The sequence below is a fragment of the Mixophyes fleayi genome, chromosome 4, assembly GCF_038048845.1.
Source record: "Mixophyes fleayi isolate aMixFle1 chromosome 4, aMixFle1.hap1, whole genome shotgun sequence".
Lineage (NCBI taxonomy): Eukaryota > Metazoa > Chordata > Amphibia > Anura > Limnodynastidae > Mixophyes > Mixophyes fleayi.
Window position 1 is genome coordinate 8,990,407 of NC_134405.1, and position 18,336 is coordinate 9,008,742.

Sequence of the window (18,336 nt, forward strand, 5' to 3'; positions counted from 1 at the left end):
TCAAAAATAATATTGCACATCCCTTGTATGGTTATTATGGAGATACAAAGTAATAACTTGTTTATGATACATATGCTACATTCAGATCCTCAGGGTAATTCTCATGCATGTATCTTCTGGTGAGTGACAAGTGCTTTCCTTTCAATTAAACAATTGCTGCATTCAGACTATTTAAATGGTTTATTTTCTGTGTGAATTGCCTGATTTTAAATTAGAGCTGACTTGTGGGTAAAACACTTGCAACATTTAGAGCATTAAAATAGTTTCTCTCCTGTGTGAATCCTTTGATGTTTTTTAAGAGTTGACAATTGGGTAAAACTCTTGCTACATTCAGAGCATTTAAATGGTTTCTCTCCTGTGTGAATCCTCTGATGTCTAAGAAAATGTGACTTGTTGGTAAAACACTTGCTACATTCAGAGCATTTAAATGGTTTCTCTCCTGTGTGAATCCTCTGATGTCTAAGAAAATGTGACTTGTTGGAAAAACACTTGGAACATTCAGAACAATTAAATGGTTTCTCTCCTGTGTGAATCATCTGATGAACAACAAGATGTGACTTTCTGGTAAAACACTTGCTACATTCAGAGCAATGAAATGTTTTCTCTTCTGTATGAATCCTCTTATGTGCAACAAGACTTGACTTGTGGGTAAAACACTATCCACATTCAGAGCAATTAAATGGTTTCTCTCCTGTGTGAATCCTCTGATGTGCAACAAGACTTGACTTTAGGTTAAAACACTTGGTACATTCAGAGCATGTAAATGGTTTCTCTCCAGTGTGAATCCTCTGATGTTTTGCAAGATCTGCCTTTTGGGTAAAACACTTGAAACATTCAGAGCAATTAAATGTTTTATCTTCTGTATGAATCCTCTTATGTGCAACAAGACTTGACTTTTGGGTAAAACATTTTCCACATTCAGAGCAATTAAATGGTTTCTCTCCTGTGTGAATCCTCTTATGTGCAACAAGACTTGACTTTCGGTTAAAACACTTGGTACATTCAGAGCATGTAAATGGTTTCTCTCCAGTGTGAATCCTCTGATGTTTTGCAAGATATGACTTTTGGGTAAAACACTTGAAACATTCAGAGCACAGATAGGGTTTCTCTTCTGTACGATTCATAATGTGTTGATCAGCAATGACTTAGTTGAAGTTTTTTTTCTGTTGAAAAAATGAAATTAGCTTGTGTAGATTTTCCACAGGATAAGAAGAATTGGTGTCTGTAGTCTATAGTGAGGATTATTTCTGGAACTCTCAGCAGTTCAGAGGACAAGGTCCTTTCCCAGATGGCTTTTGATTTTAGTTGGAATCCTGTGAGAAAACAAAATGTTTATAATGATTCAATTAATGGATCTATGTTAACACTAGTAGTGTTATATTGTGTAATAAACACTCAAATATTTTATACACTAATAAATGTGACCAAGTCACTGACCACTGTTTTTATTGAGAAGACTTATCTGATCTGTGCACCCACACAAGACAAAAAGCTGTGATATATATCGAGACAGGAGGTTATGTACAAGTCACCAATTCACTTTGAATGAATTTTTAATAGTAAATACAATACATATTGTGCAACCTGATGTGTATTTAAACTTGTATTTTTTAATATACTTATTGCTTAATTTGGGAATAGTCTGTACAATGCTATTAAATGTTATAAACTATGTGAGCATCAAAACGGCTGCTATATATGGACAAGAATGTAGATCCATGAAACAATAGGGATTCTTCATTGCTTTGTTATTACCTTGCTGTGACTTCTTTGTATCATGTACTGAAACCAGGGTATGATGACATAATTTGTACAACACACCTTCCATTGTAAGTTTATTTATTGAACTGCAACAAGATCTCTGGCTCTCAGTCTGCTGTGGAATCTTTGGTTGTAGGTGGTATTGACACTGAACTGTGTACTTTTTGCAATAACCAAAAATGTAATAAATAAACCTCTATTTTTGTACAACTTCAACATTTGGTATGGGGAACATATTTATTTTACTTTTACAAAAGTAATTTACATATTTAGTTTTAGGTGGTGCTCCTATGACCAAAATTCAGAATTAGTACACTAAAGACAAAAAAGTGTTCAAAATGAGGCAGCCAATCATGTGACAGCAACTTAATGTGTGGTCCAACCTAGTAAAAGAGAGGTATACCTGATAAAGTGGCTATTGAGTGCATATATATATATATATATATATATATATATATATATATATATATACATACTTTTAGAATTTATGCTACAAAAAATAATCTAAAGTAATTATGCAATTAATTTGGTTTATAAGATTATGGGAGAACTAAACTATTCCTGCCCTTTAATATATGACTCATACGATTTAAGTGAAAACCTAGAAATGTCCATCAACATATTTATACATATATTACAAATGTATATTAATATTTTTGATTATTCATGAATATGAATAGTTATTATACATTATTATACTATTTATTATACTTTATTATAACATGAATAGTAATTATATATTATTATACTATTTATTATACTTTATTATAACATGAATAGTTATTATACATTATTATACTATTTATTATACTTTATTATAACATGAATAGTTATTATACATTATTATACTATTTATTATACTTTATTATAACATGAATAGTAATTATACATTATTATACTATTTATTATACTTTATTATAACATGAATAGTTATTATACATTATTATACTATTTATTATACTTTATTATACCATGAATAGTTATTATACATTATTATACTATTTATTTTACATTATTATTACATGAATAGTTATTATACAGGCAGATAGCAATACACCCCCTGTATTATTAGAAGGGATGGTGTTTTCTCGACATGGGATAATTGAAAGAATCAAATAGAAACATTGATCTCAATTAGAGGAACTGCCAAACATTTACAGGAAAATAGAATTGCACTAATTATTGAGTAAACATAGTAATAATTATCTGAAACCCACTTTATACTACAGATACAAATGTCAAATGAGATAAGTGGGATTAACAACTATATTCCTCCAATCCTATTTTCAGTATAAGCCCACACATCAAAAGAGAGGATTGTTTTGGTGCAGATAGCGTTTTTTAAATTAAATTTTATTTTAAAATTATATATACATAATAATTGGTTTTAAATTTCGCTCTTTCTTTTAACTATTCTAATAAAAGTTAATTTGCATTTATTATTTTGGAGAATATCCCATATAGATAAAATAATGCAAGCTTTTTTCTTTATCCTATCATAAGAAGGTTTAAGATAGCATCCGAGTAGCAAAGAACTGGAAATATACATGAAAATCATTAGTATACATGAGATAAATGATATGAAATAGCCCAGGATACAGCTTTCTGTGATTAGTGCGACAGTCTTTCTCTCTTTTTTTATATTCATGAATATCTAACTACACTGCCAACCATATATGAATGTACTTACATATAATGTACAGTGTATTATCAGGATATTTAAAGTTCAAGACATGTATATCCAGCTTTGATTTACAATACAATATTTACTAATAGATACAACAAATGCAGAATATACAATGTACAGTATCATCATCATCATCATCAGTAATGTAACAGTAATGTACATTAATAATTATAATTCTGTTTGGTTACAAAACTAACTACATAAACAATGTTCTGACAAAAGCATATCTCACATTTACAAATATACAATAACAAAGACATAATATCTCCAAATGATTGTGTATATATCAGTATATTCTTATACATAATATAATTACCTTACTCTGAAGATTTCTCCTTCTATCTCTTTCCCTCCTGATCATTCTTACTGTTCCATCCTTCCAGCTCTCCAGCCACCAACTCACTAACACTGGGCTGATACTGTCTATTTATAGTCATTCCTCCCCATCTCTCTTCAATAGTTCCCGGGATGACCAGAAGGTTCTTAGACTGTTTGTCTACCGGTCTCTCATGTAAATCTCATTGACATGTAAATGATGTATAAACATTCCTAAGGCCACTTGCTACATGGGAAACTTCTAATTACACCTTGGCAGGATCTTGCATTCTAATTAGATCTTCGCAGTCTCTGACATCCTGTTATGTCAACAAATGGACCTATTGTTTAGTATTCACCTATTGTCTATGTAGAGGGTGTGAGCAGAAAGATCTGTTCTACATATCAGCAGTAACTCTGATTTCTATATGATTCACCACAAGAAAATTAGACATAACACACACATATAAATCTCCAATGATTATGATAATATGTTTAGCACAGTGATGTATGTTTATATTTAGTGTAAGAACTGTCCAGAAAGGGCAGAGTTCGGTGTGAGTTGGTCATCTTACCATGTATTACATTATGTGGAACTGACATTCCCTGTTTTTCAATACAGATTACAGCTTGAATAGGATTAATAATGTCGTTGGTGATCCTATGTTTATGTAAAAAGATTATGTTTATTACTAGCAGGCCAGAGCTCAGAATGAGCACAAAATCATAGTTGTTAGGTTAATCCAATTGATTAATGAGTTGATACAAAAGACCACAACAAGTGACAAAAGGACGAATTAACTTGTTGCATAAATGGATTAACCTAATAAATATGATTTTGTGTACATTCTGAGTGTTGACCTGATCGTAATATACTATATTATGCTCCGTGTATCTGCCCCAGATCTTTACAAGATAGAAGTGGGTGCTGCTGCCCTTATTATGTGTATACTATATAATACATGGTATAATATATATATTAAGTGATATAAGGTTATCTGGGCTGTTTCCCCCACCTCTCCTATGTCCTATTACCTCTCCTTTGGTAACACTCGGAGTAGATAGTTTCACTTCAGAATATAATTCATACTCGATACCTACAAACCCCTCAACCACTCCACTCCGCACTACATATCCAACCTCACTTCCAAACACACCCTTCCACCTACTCCATCTACTTCCATCTACTTTTGAAGGACTTTTACAGGTACCTTGGGAAATAATGTGTCCTCCTTGGGACTTATATGATAACATTGTGTGAAGAACAAGGATGTGCTGTAACCCATAGCAACCAAATATCAGATACTAGCAGACTGCTATCATCAAACCAACAAATGTGATGGTCTCATTGGTTGCTGTGGGATACCACGTTCAGTATTTAACTTTCCACATTTACTAACTAACCCTTTCTGAGTACTAAAAAACAAAATTAGATCTAGGACGCTTCAACAACCACAGCAGCCTTGAACAAACTGAATGGAATACCACTAAACCACTAAATCAATTGGAACATACAATGGTTTGTACAATGGCGCTCAATAATTTTCCATACAAGGCGCAAAGTAAAGATCTAATTTCTGTTGAGCATTAATAGAACAAGTGATAAAGAAACATTGGAAACTACTTTGAAAAGATAATATTCTTAAAGATATAATTCAGAGAAAGCGATATTCATATATAGAAAAGCACGGAATCTGCACGATAATTTAGTTTCGAGTGTCCTACCAAGAAAAAGTGAAAGGCCACTTATTGCCACAAAGTGTTTTCACAGATGTGACGTATGTATGGGCTGTAGATGAATAAGAAGTGACACATCAAAAATTGTGGAAGTAACCTCTATGGTAGGTGAACAAAATTTCCAAATAAGAGATTTTATTACATGTAACTCAAAAAATGTAATATATGTTTTAGCCTACAATTGTGGGAAAAAAATATGTGGGTAAGACCACTAGTGCATTAAAAATGTGATTGAATGAACACATTCGCAATATAAAAAGAGGCAATCCCAATCATGCAAGATCTGCACACTTTAAGGAATATCACAAATGATCAATAGAAGATATGTCCTATTTTTGTGCAGTGAAACTTGTCAAAGAAAATTGGAGAACAAGGGATAATACGGTTATTTTAGCTAAAATGAAATGAAATATATATTTTGATTTGAAAACTCTTATCCCACGAGGACTTAATAGTGAATTCAAACGCAATTGGTTTTTAAAATAATTAATTGGTTTTCGAATATTCACTAGTCTATTGGGGGTTAAAAGTTTTTAAAGTGAATGGTAATTTTTTGGGTAAATAAGTGTTTTACTTTACTAAGTTAGTCACATTAGCCTGAATAGGCCTAATCTTCACTGATCTTGGAAGCTAAGCAAGTTTGGGTCTGGTTAATACTCGGTTAGGAGACCGCCTGGATATATGATATAGAGATGTGGTTGATGGTTGATTTATCAATATAAAAAGAAAGAGGATACAAGAGAAGAAAGAACGTGAAGACCCTTTATTGAAGTTGATTGTTGCCTGCCTGTTGATGTAAGTATAACACCTAGGGGGGATCATAAGACACCAATACTTTCTGAGTACATAGCTGTAATAACAAAGGTAAATAAGACAGCAATAGAAAAGTATGAAGAAAATAATACTGAAGCTATACTATAGACCAATAGCCGCTCATCTATTGTGAAACAGGACAGTGTGATGTGTTCCTGTAGAAAAGTTCAGTACTGATAGCTCTGTTCTTTTTACAGAAAAGCACTTGCTACATTCAGAAACTGTATGTATTTTATACTGTGTGAATACTTTGATGTAAAACAAGATCTGATTTATGGGTAAAACATTTGCTACATTTAGAGCATTTAAATTGTTTCTCTCCTGTGTGAATCCTCTGATGTCTAACCAGGTTTCCACTCAGGATAAAACACTTGCTACATTCAGAACATTTAAATGGTCTCTCTCCTGTGTGAGTCCTCTGATGCACAACAAGATATGATTGTTTGGTAAAACATTTGCTACATTCAGAACATTTAAATGGTTTCTCTCCTGTGTGAATCCACTGATGTTCAACAAGATATGATTTTTTAGTAAAACACTTGCTACATTCAGAACATTTAAATGGTTTTGTCACGGGCACTAGGAGTCTTTGCCCGGGATATCACCAGATGATGTTCTTACCAGAGTAATATAGCTGGTACTATGGTCCTCTGGTAGCAGGGTGACAACGGAACAGGAGAATCAGCAGATGGTGAGAGAATGCTCAAGGAAAGTCTATGACTAGCAGCAACTGGTAATGACTTAGATGTATGAACACGAGGAACCAGATGGACAAGTAAACGTGAGGAGAGTCAGTGGTCTGCGTACAGCAAGTTGTACCACTGCTATAGTGAGGAGGAATGTCCAGGAGTAGAGAGGAGGTAGTGAAAGTCAGTGGTCTGCATATAGCAAGTTGTACCACTGTCTATAGTGAAGGAATGGGTTCCAGGTGCAAGTAGGTAACGGGGAAGTCAGTGGTCTGCATACAGCAAGTTGTACCACTGCTTATGTGAGAGGATACTTGAAACTGGTGTCAATGGGAAACAGGAGTCAGTGGTCTGCGTTCAGCAAAATGTACCAGTGCTATATATATGTGAGGAGCGGCACGAGGAGATGAATGGAATACAGAGGATACACGGGGGGCACACAGAACTTGATCCCACGATGATAACCACAATACAATAATAACTGACAAGCGCTGCTTGAAGTATACAAAGTCACTATAGAGACCCAGGTAATAGGAAACAAAGTCAATAGTAACAATAGCTTCAGTAGATCGAAGACTCCGGAGATGAACACAACACAGTCCAGATGGATATGCAATACAATATCAAAGTCAATGGAAAGTATGCATACCACGGTTCAGGAGAGCAGGCTGTCAAGGAGAAGTGCAGGGATACCTGAACGGCTGAACGCCGGCAGGAGGAGAGACCACTGGAGGATGGAAGCGGTAATCAGGTTGGTGCAGTGCACGAAAGGTAACCGGTAATCAAAGGAGCAATACTCAGGAAGCAGTAGTAAGTAAAACTGGAAACATGATGAACATGGGAGAGTTGAGGCTGTCTGGTATCCGGCAGTAGTAGCGGAGGCAGCGGAGGGGAGACACGCTGAACACAGGAGAGTAGAGGCGGTCTGGAATCCGGCAGTAGTAGCGAAGGCAGTGGAGGGGAGACACGCTGAACACAGGAGAGTAGAGACGGTCTGGAATCCGGCAGCAGTAGCAGATAGGAATCAGTGGAGAGCTGACACGATGAACACAGGAGAGTTGAGACGGTCTGGAACCCAGCAGTAGTAACGGAGGCAGCGGAGAGCAGGCACACTGAACACAGGAGAGTTGAGGTGGTCTGGAATCCGGCAGCAGTAGCAGATAGGAATCAGCTGAGTGCAGACACGATGAACACAGGAGAGTTGAGACGGTCTGAGATCCGACAGCAGTAGCAGATAGGAATCAGCTAAGTGCATACACGATGAACACAGGAGAGTTGAAGTGGTCTGGAAACCACAATCGTAGTAGACAGGAATCAGCTGGAGCTGAATACACGAGGAAACACAGGAACACCTTCAGAGGCTCATGGGAAATGAGACTCCAAGATCAGGCAACTAGGTAATGATCACAGGTGGTTTAAATAGGGAGGGTTGCCTGATCATCCAATTAATTAAAAGCAACAGGTACTGAAGGTTTCATAAGGGCTGCACATGCGCAGACCCTCAGGATGGCGGACGGCCACGGTTCCTGAACACAGGAGAAATGGCACTCACAGTCCGAGGAATGACATTACCCTTCCTTTTAAAGGTGGGCACAGAACACATGGAACGGGGTATGTCCGGAAACTTGGAATACAACTTCTTAAGAAGAGCTGGAGCGTTGAGATCTTCTGCTTTAATCCATGAACGCTCTTCAGGACCAAAGCCCTTCCAATGAACGAGGAAACGAAGAACTCCTCATAAAATTTTTTGCATCTAATATGTGAGTAATCTCAAAGTCCTCCTCTTGATGAGCTTCAACTGGCCGAGGTGCTGAAGGAGGGACCGAGAAACGGTTGATGATAAGAGGTTTGAGCAAAGACACATGGAAGGCATTGGAAATACGAAGGTTCATAGGTAGTAGAAGTTTGAAACAAACTGGATTTATCACTTGAATGATCCTATATGGACCAATAAAATGAGGAGCGAACTTCATAGATGGGACCTTCAAACGAATATTTTTGGTTGATAACCATACACGATCTCCGATTTTAAGTGGTGGAATAGCCCGCCTCTTCTTATCTGCAAAAGACTTATATCTGGCAGATGTCTTCTTTAAACAGGTTTTGACCTGAGACCAAAGGTCTGACAAACAGTCTCTGCAGCAGGAACTTGGATGGGAGGGAGGGCAGGAAATTCCTGAAAAGACAAATGGTGACCGTAAACCACAAAGAATGGAGTTTTAAAAGATGATTCATGATACATGTTGTTATGAGCGAATTCAGCCCATGGAAGCAAATCTACCCAGTTGTCTTGGTTGGCTGAAGAGAACATCCTTATAAAAGTCTCAAGATCTTGATTGACCCTTTCGGTTTGTCCATTTGATTGAGGATGGTAGGAGGATGAGAGTGATAATCGGATACCCAAGGTCTTACAGAGGGCCCACCAGAATCTGGAAACGAATTGCACTCCTCTATCTGAAACAATCTCGGAAGGACATCCATGAATACGTAAGATTTCTTTGAGGAAATAATCAGCCAGAGTAGATGAAGAAGGTAAACCGGTCAAAGGAACGAAATGTGCCATCTTCGAAAATCTATCCACCACTACCCAAATAGTATTGCACTTTTTACTAGGAGGAAGATCAGTAACAAAGTCCATACTAATATGGGTCCACGGCTTGGAAGGAATGGGTAGTGGTTGAAGCAAACCCGCTGGAGTTCTGCAGGGAGTTTTAAACTGGGAACACAATTCACAAGCAGCCACAAAATCTTTGACATCTCTCCTCATAGAAGGCCACCAGTAACTTCGAGAAAGAATTTCAAAAGTCTTGCGTTCACCAGAATGTCCAGAAAAACGAGAAGAGTGAAACCACGAAAGGATTTTCTTCCTAAGAGCAGGAGGCACGAGGGTTCTCCCAAATGGTAGCACCTTAGTGGAAGAAGCAGCCAGAGAAACACATTTGGGGTCTAATATAGAGTGGTTAGGACTATCTTCAACGTCTGAGGACGTCACAAAAGCTCGAGATAGGGCGTCTGATTTTTTATTTTTTGCAGCTGGTTGAAGGTTATGATTAGTTCAAAACGAGAAAAGAAAAGAGACCATCTTGCTTGACGAGGATTCAAACATTGAGCAGACTGTAAATATGACAAATTTTTATGATCAGTAAAAATTGTCACAGGATGACGAGCTCCTTCCAACAAATATCTCCATTCCTCTAATGCTACTTTTATAGCCAGCAACTCCTTGTCCCCGATGGTATAATTCTTCTCTGCAGGCAGAAGACCCCGAGAGTAAAAGGCACAAGGATGGAATTTTTGTTGCTCCGATCTTTGGGAGAGAATGGCTCCTAAGCCAACATTAGAGGCATCTACCTCTAGGAAGAAGGGAAGCGTCACATCAGGCTGTCGAAGAACAGGAGCAGAGGAGAAGGACTCTTTGAGAAACTGGAAAGCTTGAAGGGCCTCAGAGGACCATTGTTTATTATTGGCCCCTTTACAAGTTAGGGCCACAATAGGAGATACAATCGAGGAAAAATCTTGAATGAAGCATCTATAGTAATTGGCAAAACCTAAAAAACGCTGAATTGCACGAAGAGTAGTTGGCTGAGGCCAATGTAATACAGCATTCACCTTTTCTGGATCCATCTGAAGACCAACTCCGGAGACAATATATCCCAGAAATGGAATCTGGGGCAACTCGAATGAACATTTTTCTAACTTGCAGAATAATGAATTTTTTCGGAGTCTGGAAAGGACCTCTGCCACATGTTGATGATGGGAAGGCAGGTCCTGAGAAAAGATTAATATGTCTTCCAGATAGACGACGACACAAACATATAACAAGTCCCGGAAAATCTCATTAATGAAACCCTGGAAAACAGCGGGGGCGTTACATAACCCGAAGGGCATTACTAAATATTCATAATGCCCGTCTCTGGTGTTGAAAGCTGTCTTCCATTCGTCACCGGACCTGATTCGAATTAAATTATAGGCACCACGAAGATTAAACTTGGTAAAGATCCGGGCTCCCTTGATACGATCAAATAACTCAGTAATTAATGGAATGGGATACCGATTTTTAATAGTAATGGCGTTAAGTCCACGGAAATCTATGCAAGGATGTAATGACCCATTCTTCTTTTTTACGAAGAAAAAACCTGCTCCAGCGGGAGAGGTAGAAGGTCGAATAAATCCTCGCTGGAGATTCTCTTTGATGTACTCAGATGTGGCTTGAGTTTCAGGTAACGAAAGTGGATACACACGACCCCTGGGAGGAGTCTTGCCAGGTTGAAGATCAATCAGACAGTCCCACGAACGATGAGGAGGAAGACGTTCAGACTGAAGTTTATCAAATACATCGGCAAAAGAAGCATACTGAGGAGGAAGTCCCGGTGAACAAGGTGAAATGGAGGATTGCTGTATCTTGAGAGGAACGACTTGAGAGAGGCAACGATGATGACACTCAGACACCCAAGACGTAACTTGAGGAGTGTGCCAGTCAATCTGGGGAGAATGCCGTTGAAGCCATGGAAGGCCTAATACAATCGGACAGGTAGTAACAGGAAGAATTAAAAATGAAATTTCCTCCTGGTGTAATACACCAATTTGAAGGGTTACTGGAGACGTACTCTGGGTGATGAGACCATTAATAATGCGTGATCCATCGATAGCAGTCACAGTAATTGGTATTTTCAAAGTAATCACTGGTAGGGACCATTGATTCACGAGGGATTTAGAAATAAAATTTCCTGCAGCTCCAGAGTCAATAAGTGCTTGGGACATGAAAGATTTGGTAGCAAAGGAAACAGTAACATCAAAAGCACAAACTTTTAATTTCGTAGAACATGGAGAGGACTCCAGGGACCCTAACTTCACCTCTCCAGAACTGGTTAGGGCCTGGCATTTCCCGATTTTTTAGGGCATGAATTGAGCATATGAGTAGAATCAGCACAATAGATACAAAGTCTATTTTTTACTCTTCGGTCCCTCTCCTCTGAAGTTAATTTGGAGCGACCTATCTCCATAGGTACTACCGGAGATGAAACTTGGCGAACTTGAGGACTTGAGCGAAGAGGAGCTTTATATGAAGTTGTTTTTTCAGACTCTCTTTCATGAAATCTCATGTCTACACGATGGCAAAGAGAAATCAAATCTTCTAGAGAAGTAGGTAATTCTTGAGTAGTCAGTGCATCTTTAATTTTATCAGAAAGCCCCTGCCAGAAGGCGGCAATTAAAGCTTCAGTGTTCCACTAAAGTCCAGAGGCTAATATCCGAAATTGAATGACGTACTGGGCTACAGTACGAGAACCCTGACGTAGACGGAGGATGCTGGATGCAGCGAAAATAACACGAACAGGTTCATCAAATACACTTCTAAACGTGGAAATAAATTTGGCACTATCTTGTAATAATGGATCATTTCTTTCCCACAGAGGGGAAGCCCATGCGAGAGCTTGTCCGGAAAACAAAGAAATGAGATAGGCCCTTCTGGAACGATGAGTAGAGAAATTGTGAGGTTGAAGCTCAAAATGAACTGAGCATTGATTTAGAAAACCCCTGCATGTTTTGGGGTCTCCATCATATTTTGAAGGAGTAGGTAGGTGTAGCGTGGAAGCAGTAGACACCTGGGATGGCACTGGGGAAACGGATGAAGGCACAGTAGCATCAACAGTAGCTGTGATATTTTGCGCAGAAGTTCCTTGGGAGGCTAACGCCTGGCAACATTGCAGCAATTGTTGTTGGCGAACATCCTGTTGTTCAATACGGGTAACCAGATACTGCAGCATCTCTTTAGCTGTAGGTTCCGATCCTGGCTCTGTCATGGCCTGATCTTACTGTCACGGGCACTAGGAGTCTTTGCCCAGGATATCACCAGATAATGTTCTTACCAGAGTAATATAGCTGGTACTATGGTCCTCTGGTAGCAGGGTGACAACGGAACAGGAGAATCAGCAGATGGTGAGAGAATGCTCAAGGAAAGTCTATGACTAGCAGCAACTGGTAATGTATGAACACGAGGAACCAGATGGACAAGTAAACGTGAGGAGAGTCAGTGGTCTGCGTACAGCAAGTTGTACCACTGCTATAGTGAGGAGGAATGTCCAGGAGTAGAGAGGAGGTAGTGAAAGTCAGTGGTCTGCATATAGCAAGTTGTACCACTGTCTATAGTGAAGGAATGGGTTCCAGGTGCAAGTAGGTAACGGGGAAGTCAGTGGTCTGCATACAGCAAGTTGTACCACTGCTTATGTGAGAGGATACTTGAAACTGGTGTCAATGGGAAACAGGAGTCAGTGGTCTGCGTTCAGCAAGTTGTACCACTGCTATATATATGTGAGGAGGGGCACGAGGAGATGAATGGCATACAGAGGATACACGGGGGGCACACGGAACTTGATCCCATGATGATAACCACAATACAATAATAACTGACAAGCGCTGCTTGAAGTATACAAAGTCACTATAGAGATTCAGGTAATAGGAAACAAAGTCAATAGTAACAATAGCTTCAGTAGATGGAAGACTCCAGAGATGAACACAACACAGTCCAGACGGATATGCAATACAATAGCAAAGTCAATGGAAAGTATGCATACCGCGGTTCAGGAGAGCAGGCTGTCAAGGAGAAGTGCAGGGATACCTGAACGGCTGAACGCCGGCAGGAGGAGAGACCACTGGAGGATGGAAGCGGTAATCAGGTTGGTGCAGCGCACGAAAGGTAACCGGTAATCAAAGGAGCAATACTCAGGAAGCAGTAGTAAGTAAAACTGGAAACATGATGAACACGGGAGAGTTGAGGCTGTCTGGTATCCGGCAGTAGTAGCGGAGGCAGCGGAGGGGAGACACGCTGAACACAGGAGAGTAGAGACGGTCTGGAATCCGGCAGCAGTAGCAGATAGGAATCAGTGGAGAGCTGACACGATGAACACAGGAGAGTTGAGACGGTCTGGAACCCAGCAGTAGTAACGGAGGCAGCGGAGAGCAGGCACGCTGAACACAGGAGAGTTGAGGCGGTCTGGAATCCGGCAGCAGTAGCAGATAGGAATCAGCTGAGTGCAGACACGATGAACACAGGAGAGTTGAGACGGTCTGAGATCCGACAGCAGTAGCAGATAGGAATCAGCTAAGTACATACACGATGAACACAGGAGAGTTGAAGTGGTCTGGAAACCACAATCGTAGTAGACAGGAATCAGCTGGAGCTGAATACACGAGGAAACACAGGAACACCTTCAGAGGCTCATGGGAAATGAGACTCCAAGATCAGGCAACTAGGTAATGATCACAGGTGGTTTAAATAGGGAGGGTTGCCTGATCATCCAATTAATTAAAAGCAACAGGTACTGAAGGTTTCATAAGGGCTGCACATGCGCAGACCCTCAGGATGGCCGACGGCCACAGTTCCTGAACACAGGAGAAATGGCACTCACAGTCCGGTGAGTGACAGGTTTCTCTCCTGTGTGAGACATCTGATGTACAATAAAAACTGATTTCTTGATGAAACATTTGCTGCAATCAGAACACTTAAATGGCTTATCTCCTGTGTGAAATCTCTGATGTACAATGAGGTGTGCAGTCGAGATAAAACACTTGCTACATTCAGAGCATTTAAATGGTTTCTCTCCTGTGTGAATCCTCTGATATCTAATGAGGTTTCCATTCTGGATAAAACACATGCTATATTCAGAACATTTAAATGGTTTATCTCCTGTGTGAATCCTCTGATGTGCAATTAGTTTTGATTTGTAAGAAAATGTTTTGTCACATTCAGAGCACAGATAGGGCTTCTCTCCTTTCAGATTCATCATGTGTTTGACAACAAAGTAGTTGCAGAAATTTTCACCAATTCACAAATGAAGTTAGCTGCTATACAGAAGAATTGATCACTGTAGTATGTCTGACTTGTAGGTGATTTTTTTTGGAACACTCAGATGCTCAGAGAACAAGGACTTTTCCAAGATGTCTTCTCTTATTAATGGGAATCCTGCTCATTAATTCACCTGTAAGCAAAATGAATGTTAAAATGAATGTTACTTTCATGAAAACTATAACAATAGTAGTGTTATATTGGATAAGGAATACAAAAATAATATAAACACTAACATTTATGACTCAGACATTGACCATTGATTTTATTTTTGTGTGCATCGACACAGAAATATACATACTTAAATGAAAACTGTGAAGGCCTATCTGTACACTCAAGGAAGACAAAAAAGTTGGGAATTATCCACACAGGAGATAATAGACTCACGACAGACTCACTATTAATTAAGCAGCTTACATAATTAGATGTAGGTGTTACTCCTGTGAATAAAATACACAAGTACACTAAAGAAGCAAAAGTGTTAAAAAAGAGGCACTCTGGAGTCATGTAAATATATAATCAGTAATTCATTAGACACCTGTCCCAGGTATATATCTACAAAGAAACACACAAAAAGCAGCAAACGGTGTAGTATTATCAAACAAATTTAAATAAACAGTGATGTGCTCTAATCAATATCTGTATCATAGGAAATTAGATATAAATCATATCTGAGATATATGTTGTCTCCTTCGAGTATTTGGCTAAAGAATCTCTTCAAAAGAAATCTGTTTTGCTTGTCAAAAAATTAAAGAAAATCATAGTGTATCACTAAGTTTTGTGTTATTTTTGTGTGATTGTTTGCATATATATGTATTTTTTTACTGATAGAATTATTGCCACACTATATTCATTATCCTGTATTCAATTGTTGGCTCATGAAACTACAACAAAATTTTTCTTTAAGATTATGGTAGAACACATTTATAACAATACAATATCTACAACATAATATATCAAAATATTTGTGTATATATCAGTATATTCTTATGCATAATATAATTACCTTACTGTGAAGATTTCTCCTTTTATCTCTTTCCCTCCTGATCATTCTTACTGTTCCATCCTTCCAGCTCTCCAGCCACCAACTCACTAACACTGGGCTGATACTGCCTATTTATAGTCATTCCTCCCCATCTCTCTTCAGTAGTTCCCGGGATGACCAGAAGGTTCTCAGACTGTTTGTCTCCAGGTCACTCATGTAAATCTCACTGACATGTAAATGAGATATAAACATTCCTAAGGTCACTGAATACAAAGGGAAATTCTAATTAGACCTCAGCAGGTGGTAAAATCTTCTAATTAGATCATCACAGTCTCTGACATTCTGTTATGTCAACAAATGGACCTTTTGTTTAGGATTTATATATTATCTAGACAGATAGTGAGAACAGAAAGGTATGTTCTGAATATCAGCAGTAACACTGACAACAATATTATTCATTGTTAAAAATAACCCATAACAAAATATATAAGTAAATTCATTTGTAAAGACAGATTATTAATGACATTCATCTAAATTAAACCAGAATGATGGACATTAAATAACCTCAAATTCAAACAATCAAATTCATTTTACAGAATAGAAAACTCCTTTTCAATTGTTAAAAAGCAGGTGATAGCACCCTCAAGATCATGGTGCAAAGATTTATACATACAATGATTAGAAATAGCCGTTAGGATAATATATCAGATAAGTTAATGTCAGACGAGTTCAGAGAACAGGTTTTAATAGCTCACTGTGCAATGTCAATTATTCTTAGAATCCAAGAATGTAAGGATACAGTCAGTATAAAGGTGAGTAGTGAGATCTAAAATCCTTCAATTACCAGTTTTAAATTTTAAGTTTAAAAATGTATTAATTGGTCCACACATAATGTGATAAATATTGTATTGCTATCAAGTTCTGATTAGTGCACTGATCTTCCAGTGATATATGGAGGTCTTCTGTAGCTATTAAAAGATGTAAATCAGCAGCACAAAGTACATTATTATTGGTCTTTGCAGCTGGTGATAAATGAGGTTTGATGAGATGATAAACAATTTAGATTTCCATAAACCAGCGGTATAAACGCTCTATTCTCAGAGCTGGATTAAGGCTTCGGGGGGCCCGGGGCACTTAAGACAGGGGGGCCCCTAAAATCTAAAATTAAGGGCATAGGGACACATCCTGCATTACATCACCTACAACCCACAGTATGACACTTACAGCTCTCCCAGAGGGCTCGCTTAGGTTGTCTGCATAAGAAAAATCATTGCTTCCACAAACTAAAATACTGTACATTAAAACAATCACCAAAACACCACATTAAAATGGGTATTGACACCACACATTAGAACTAGCAATGCTATCACACATTAAAAATACCATTGATAACGTACACTAAAACTAGCAATGATATCGCACTTTTAAAATAAAATTTATAATGCACATTAAAACTAGCAATGATACTGCAAATTAAAATACCATTGATAATGCATCATTGGGCATGGCCAGGCCACCTTCCTACAGACAAAAAAAACCTGCATTGTTGTGTACACCATTGAACGGTCACCAAAAATTGGGATTGTCCCACTAGAATCGTAACATTTCACAGACGTTGCTGCTCTCTCCTACCTGCTCTTCTCACTTTCACCACCTGTGCTGCAGGTTTCTTTAGTGGCTTGTCTGGATCCTGGAATGTTGGGGGCCCTATTTGGAAAAAAATATGGGTACATTTAGAAAATTACAGCCAGCCCCGGCGTTAAATCAATACTACCCACAATTAATAATTAGGCCTTCCTCCAGCCCCAACATTAAAATAATAGTATTCACATTTAATAAATAAACCTATTTCCCTCCCTACAAACAGCCCCAGCAATAAATTAATAGTATTTACATTTCAGAAATATACCTATTTCCTGAACCCGTCACTGCCATTAAATAATACATAGGCACATTTAATAAAGAGACCTCATTCTCCCCAAACTCACCCCCACATTCAGTAGCGCCCAAACCACCCCATCTTAAATTAATAGTCCCCACTATTGTGCCTCTCTCTCCCCTTTTTTCCTGATACTGTGCCTCTCTCCCCCCCTTTTTCCCTTATACTGTGCCTCTCTCCCCCCTTTTTCCTCAATCTGTGCCTCTCCCCCCTTTTTTCTCATGCTGTGCCTCTCTCCCCCCTTTTTTCTCATGCTGTGCATCTCTCCCCCCTTTTTCCTTACTGTGCCTCTCTCCTTCCCATTTTCCTTACTGTGCCTCTCTCCTCCCCTTTTCCCTTACTGTGCCTCTCTCCTTCCCATTTCCCTTACTGTGCCTCTCTCCCTTCCATTTCCCTTACTGTGCCTCTCTCTTTCCCATTTTCCTTACTGTGCCTCTCTCCTTCCCATTTCCCTTACTGTGCCTCTTTCCTTCACATTTTCCTTACTGTGCCTCTTTCCTTCCCATTTCCCTTACTGTGCCTCTCTCCTTCTCATTTCCCTTACTGTGTCTCTGTCCTCCCCTTTTTCCT

The 18,336-nt window shown here is 38.6% G+C and overlaps 1 pseudogene; it reads right to left on the reverse strand.

Moving 5' to 3' along the window:
• Positions 1 to 254: 254 nt before the first annotated feature.
• On the reverse strand, positions 255 to 1,124 carry LOC142149643 (uncharacterized; annotated as a pseudogene).
• Between the last annotated feature and the right edge of the window lie 17,212 nt (positions 1,125 to 18,336).